Genomic DNA, 7,401 nt, shown 5'->3' with positions numbered 1-7,401 from the left:
AGGCGTAGGAGACCTTCTTTCTTATAACACGTCACAATTTAATTCTGGACTCACAAAAGTCCAGAAACTCTCCGCACCCTGGCCACTCTCTCATAAGGGATTTGACCAAAATAAACATGCAGCTGTTATGTATATGTGCTAAGGATGAAAAAATGAAATTTTGTTTTTTCGAAAACTCAAAATTTAAACTCGCTCGCCCATGGCGAGAATAAGAATGTCTCATTTCGTCCAGAATAAATGCTTTGGAGGTTGTAAATGCTTTGGAGTTTAATAAGTATCATGACACAAATTTCAGCTCGTTGTGACTTAATTCCGTTAATTTCGAGCGATTTAACAAAATCTCACCCATGGGAGAAAAACATTGTGGCCCATGGGCGAGACTATTTCTTTTTACTCCATATATATCTTTTCACATGTTTGGTGGGGATGTAAATGAATGCCAGTACATTTGTGAGTATCAAGACAGAAATTTCAACTCATTTTGACTTAATTTCGCTAACTGAGAGCGATTTTAAAAAGTCTCGCCCAAAACATTTTGGCCCATGGGCGAGAAAATTTCCTTTCACGCAAAATTCCTTTTTTTCATGTTTTGCAGGTTGGAAATGAATGCAAGTATATTTATGAGCGTCATGACGCAAAATCCAACTCATTCTGAATTAATTCTGCTAATTTAGAACGATTCTGAAAAAATTCTCGCCTATGGGCGAAAAACATTTGGCCCAATGGGCGAGAATATTTCCGTTTACTTTACTCTCCTTTTACTTTCCGTACCTACACAGGTTTGGTGCTTAGTGTTTCCTTTGTGAGTGTTTTTACAAGGCCATTAGCTCACGCCTGGTGACGCGTGGCGTCCTGGGCAGAAGGTGACAGTATTTGAGTTCTTTCCTTAATTACCCAGTCAATGCAGTTTAAAGATCTCACAACACTGTTTATTAATGTGTCCCAGCATAGTCTTTATGTCACTGGAGTTTGGTCACTCTTGACAAGGGCTTTCACAAATACCTTCAACTTCGTAGATGTAGTTTGAATTTCATTATATTTATAGAATACCTAAATTCAAAAGAATCTCAAGCCTTAGTATTCTGTTTCTGTATATGTTGATGGAAGTAAAGCTCTGCGTTCAGGGCCCGTGAAGACCTGGCGTAGAACAGGGCTTCAGCAACCCATGCTTGCCATAAAAGGCGACTATGCTTGTCGTAAGAGGCGACTAACGGGATCGGGTCGTCAGACTCGCTGACTTGCTTGACACATGTCATCGGTTCCCAATTGTGCAGATCGATGCTCCTGCTGTTGATCACTGGATTGTCTGGTCCAAACTTGATTATCTATAAACCGCCTCCATATAGCTGGAATATTGCTGAGTGCAACATAAAACTAAACTCACTAAATTAAACTGAAATCATTTGTCATTATAATTTGATCTATTTTTATACCATTTGTTTGCAATTTTTTTTTTATGAAAACAAGCAAATATTTTCGTCCACAGGCGGGATTAGTCGAATTAAGATCGGAATGACTTCATATTTTTTGTCATGATACTTATAAACACACTTTCATTAATTTACAACCTCCAAGACAATAAAAAAAACTATGAACTTTTAGTGTAAGTACAAATTCTTGTACTTGTTAGAAATGAGCAGAATTAAGTCAAAATGAGTTGAAATTTGTGCCATGATACTTATAAATATATCTTCATTCATTTACAATCTCAAAACACAGGAAAAGATGTATTTTGAAGTAAAAGTAATTATTCTGGCATATTTTTTTTAAAATCGCGCTGAATTCGCAAAATTAAGTCAAAATGAGTTGAATGTTGTGTCATGATACTCATAAAGGCAGTTTCATTCATTTACATACTCCAAAAACATTGGAAAAGATGTATTTGGAGTCAAAGTAAATTTTCTCAAAATCGCTCTAAATTAGCAGAATTAATTCAAAATGAGTTGAAATTTCTGTCATAAATATACTTGCATTCATTTCCAACCTGCAAAGCCTGGAAAAAATGTATCTTGAGTGAAAGTAAATTTTCTCGCCAATGGGCCAAAATGTTTTTCACCGATGGGTGAGACTTTTTAAAATCGCTCTCAGTTAGCGAAATTAAGTCAAAATGAGTTGAAATTTCTGTCTTGATACTTATGAACATACTTTGATCCATTTACAACCTCCAAAACATGGAAAAAGATGTATTTTGAGTAAAAGTAAATATTCTCACCCATGGGCCAAATGTTTTCGCCCATGGGCGAGATTTTTTTTATAAAATCGCTCTAAATCAGCAGAATTAACTCAAAATAAACCGAATTTCGTGTCACGACACTAATAAATATACTTTTATTTATTTAACAACTCCAAAACATTGAAAAACGTGTGTTTTCAGTGAAAGTAAATATTCTCGTCCATGGGCCAGTATGTTTTTCACCCATAGGAGAGATTTTTTTAAAATCCCTGTCAGTTAGCGGAATCAAGTCACAACGAGCTGAAATTTGTGTCATACTTATTAACATTTTTTTCAGGCATGGCAGGCTCATGGGCGAGCGAGTTTAAATTTTGAGCTTTCGAAAAAAACTTTTTTTTTCATTTTTTCATTATTAGCACACATACATAACAGCTGCATGTTTATTTTTGCCAAATCCCTTGTGAACGAGTGGCCAGAGTGTGGAGAGAGTCAAAGACAAGATCTGATACACTCTCCTTTCCTACTTTTGCTTTTGTGTAATATGCATACAGTAGTAAAAGTGTATCTAGTGAAATATCACCCGAAGATGTACATGCTTTGAAAACAGCATACATTTGAGGTATACAGTTGCTTAAGTCAAAGATTTGCTAGAATTTAAGTTTTTGTTTTGCAAAACATTTCGTTTCGGAGCTCTCTGAAGACGCGTTTAACAATAAAGAAGTTCACATGTATAATATCTTTGTCTCTTGTTTATCACTAATAAATGTACTTCAAAGTATACGTGTGCTTAGTTACACTTGCTGTTAACAACATATCAGCACCATGTCAGTCAGCGTATGAAGGTCGCCACAGCACTGAGACAGCACTAGTGAGAGTCCACAATGACATTTTGAGAACTGTGGATTGTTCCTGCCTTAGTTAACGTCACCGAGGTACGTTATCTTCCAGACACAGTCGCAACTAAACTCTCTCACTTGTCTTGACTACACCGACGTTTTCAGTTTCAACATGTCAGCCTCACTCATGTCAAAACCACGAGGAATTTAAAATGCAGTTGCATGACTATCTTCAAGAAAGAAACGACCTGACCATATCTCTCCAGTTCCTCCATCACTCCAAACAAAGCATCAGCTATAGAATTATCCGCTTCATCCAGAAACACATAAGTCACTACTAGAAGAATTTATTACGTTAGTTTTATAACAATTATTCCATGCAGTTTCAGTGGTAAAATGTGAAAATCCTCACGTCTGTAGACAAAGAGTGCACCAACACAACAGCAGCCTTTTCTGTTGTGTTTCTGCTTACTTGACTCCACAATATGGCGTCGAAGTAGGTTATTTGCATGGACACCATTTGCAACAATTTCAGCTCTGCACACATTGGATAAGTCAACGAAGTCTTCATCCACCTTCTTTATGCAAAGCGACTCCAGTGGTAAATGTGCCTCAGGCGTGTTTTGACGTTGACGTACACGTTGATCAATTTCATTTCACCAAGAAGACCAAACATTGGAGTTAGAATTGGCAATGCAGCGGACCGTGATGCGTGCTGTATGTGAAGTAGCCTTTTCATGCTGGCAGAACTCCCGGTATCTGTCAGAAATCGAAAGCATGAGACGTGCAAGGACTTCGTTAATTCATTTCCAATTTCCTGTCAAGCTCCCCTGAACTACCACCAAATCAGATGGTTGAGTGCTTGATATCGCACTACACATTCTGACACTGTCTACCCCGAATCTGTCAAGCCCTTGAATGCAATGAAGGGCAAGATACAGTTTGTCTTCCATCTGGACGAGGAGTAAGAAATCATGATTCATCACTGAGCCAGGAGGCTCACCTCCAGTTTCTAAGGCTCCAGTTCTGGACTCTACAACACCAGAAGTCTCTCAAAGCCACTGGCAACCACCACAAGCCCCATTTTACAAAACAAGAGCATGTTTTATGTCATGTATATGACATGAGAATAAACTTTGACTTGAATTATAGTGGCTTTAGTTCAGCTCATTATTTAAATAGGGGAGGACAGCATGGCTCAGATAATTAGTGGACGTATGTCTCTTGGGAAGTCTGTCTTTTGGGAGTGAACCGACGTCCCAATGCTTAAACTCATGATAGAAATTAACACAATGAATGACGTCCATTGCAGGTGGTCTCTGCATACGCTTTATGTTGCAGCTGGGTCTGCATGACACTAAATTTCCTATCACTGAATTCCGTGTAATTACATTGAGTTATTCAATACACGCATATTCGTGAAGCTACACACAGGCACAGGTGTTAAAGCAGTAAAACACCATGTGGACACAATTTTCCTTTGAATGTCAACAGCACAAAACGCTCGTGCTCTGTATTTCTATAGCGTTTATCAATGTCCATAACGTTCTTTCTCTCACGTTGTCGCAACTGCACTTGTCAAGTCACAACAAGTAAGGTACTTTTGTAGTCTGTATCAGTATCCATTACACTCTTACCCACGTGCCGTCGCAGCTGAACTTGAGAACAGGGAACAAGTACATAAAATGGATGCAGGTTCGTTAGAAAATAAATAAAGAAACTGCTGAAGACCCCTCTTTAACTGCATGTAGTTTCGGCGTTCTTAAGTCTACACACAAACGAATTAATGCTCTGGAATCTCCATGATCTCGGCTATTCGATGCACACAAACGTAAAATTTTATTGAGGCCAGTTTAGCGGGCAAACGGTGCCTTTTAGCACCACCGGTTCTCAGTTGAAATTGGAGGCAATTGGATTCCAGATCTGCCCCAGAAATTCGGTACTCATTAGATCAGTAGTTTCAGAGATAATTGCTTTGAAAGTTGACATTTTTTTAGATTAAATTTGAATCATCTGTCCTTTGCTATTGGACCTAGAGTCCTGTATGTTTGGCACAATCTGCTACAGCGCTGTGGGCACCTTGGTGATTTTTCGGAAGCGATTCTGAGCATTGGTTCAGGGGCTATGATTGGTACAAAATACGGCGGAATAATGAATTATACTTTAAACGATTACGATAGGTCTCCTGTTTGGAGTCAAGGGGCCCTATTCACGTTGGCGATCTATACAATGTTACGATTTACTACATTCACTATAAGTGTAAGCAGAATGTGTGTTGTTTTAACTTTCAAAGTGCATACTGATATGATAATAAACTAATTAAGGTTGTAAGACAAAATATAAAGACGTACATTGACTTCGTTATTTTTCAGTCCTATAACAGATTTTCTACCACTGGAACATCATATGTTAAACTTCACAGTGTATCACTTGTTTTCATAATAATGAAGTTAAAACGGCTTCATCTTTGTTGATCTGTCTAGACTATTGTTACGAGTATGTATTTTCTGTATATTTTGTTATTAATTAAGTAATAATTATTATTGGGTCACAACATTTAGTGTTTTGAAAAAGAATTATGATGGGTCACATTTCGTTTTAATAGATGGTCAACACTTTTAGGATTCTGGTTTTCCGGAATTTACCTGCTCATAGTTTTCTATGTGTTTACTTCCATGAGACTTATTGGAGTGCATTCTACAGTGTTGACGATTGTCGTAAGTGCTCGAACTTTCGGGAAATGACGGTTGCCGTGTTGAGGGCGACACTCATTCATATTAACTGGAGGATATACATCACTGCCAACGCTTGATCATCAAAACCCATCAACGCCTGACCTACATTATCCGTTGTCAGACTGATCGCTGTGTTTACATTCTGTATTCTTGATTCTCTGCCACACCAAGACTTTGGTGAGTTTGCTGTTAAATATATTTCGTGACCCATTGCCTTAGATTTTATCTCATTTATATTGTATTTGAAAGCTGTATTGTGAAATTGACTTGTGACTTTGTATACCTTGCCGTCGTTGCATAATAATACACTGTGAACGTTTATGACTTGTCTTTGTTCTTTTTTTGCTAGTTCACGGGGAGATTTCTTACCTCGTTTGTGATGGTAAATTCTTAACCGTAACACTATAAAACTTATCAACTGCGCATACGAATGGCGCAGCAGAGGTCACGTACCAGGCACGAATGCGGGGATATCATCTGGGTACTCACGGGAGAAAAACGCTAACAAAAGGAACAACCAGTCCTTGGAAATTGCTCTGCAGTAGTGCCCCCTGTAAATTAATGCTGATTAGAAGTCAACATTTAATATTTGATTAGTGCTGAATAGAAGCCAACGCTTAAAGGTCACATGCAACCAAAAAATTAAACATAATTATAACACAGTCATCACTTATTCATGATATATAAACTGCATTGCTGATTAAGAAAAAAACCAAAACAAATAAACAAAATCATGATCGCAAGTCAAAAGTGCAATATTTGGTACTCGAAACATAGCAGCGGGTGTGCACTCAAGTGTAACGAAGCTTTTTATTGGCCACTGGTTCATTTGCCGATACCCTAAACCGGTTCTTTGTTTATGCCTTTTGAGTCCAAGAGCTGTTAATTTCAAATTGCATGTGGTCAGTGATTGAAGCTGTGCATTGCAGATTGCCAATAGCAGACAGACAGGCAGACATACTGATGTCACTAAACAAGACGTTTTCTCCGTGACAGAGAATCACAATCAACATGTTTTTTCGTTTGTTCGTTGAAACAAAAGCCCGCAAAATCGGAGTTCAAATGAGTCACTAAATTTCCCCCAGCGCTGGGGGGGAAAAGTGGTTTCAACAGCTGTGCTGCGCCCATAACGCATGCGCAGGGAATAGGTTCGCGGAGCTTGAAACAGTGTGCATGCCCGGAGTATGAGGTCGTGAGCAGTCGTCTAATCTTGGTTGTATACACAAACAAGTAAATAATCTACACGTTACATAAAAAAACATTGATGATTGTGGTAAGCATCCTCTGTCACAGAGAAAGCTCAACGTCTTCGTTTATTGACACCAATATGTCTGCCTGTCTGTCTGCTAAAGACAATATGCAATCCACAGCTTCAGTCATCGACCACATGCAATATGAACTTCACACTTATCAGGCTATAGGCCATGAACAAAATAACTTGATTTATGACTCGTGCACACGAGTTCCGTCTCAGTCACATTATGTAATTATGCAGGTGTGATACTTGTAAACATGACATGTTTTCATGTCTGTGGGTTGGAAACAAACTACATCCATTTTTCTCGGATGGAAATCTGACGGTGGATCTGACGGAAACTGGTGCAAACTCTTCTCAGTTTCAAGTCCTGCTTTGTACATGGACGAATGACAGTTTCCA

The sequence above is a fragment of the Haliotis asinina genome, chromosome 3 (genome assembly GCF_037392515.1).
Source record: "Haliotis asinina isolate JCU_RB_2024 chromosome 3, JCU_Hal_asi_v2, whole genome shotgun sequence".
Classification (NCBI taxonomy): Eukaryota; Metazoa; Mollusca; class Gastropoda; order Lepetellida; family Haliotidae; genus Haliotis; species Haliotis asinina.
This window is presented reverse-complemented; position numbering follows the sequence as displayed.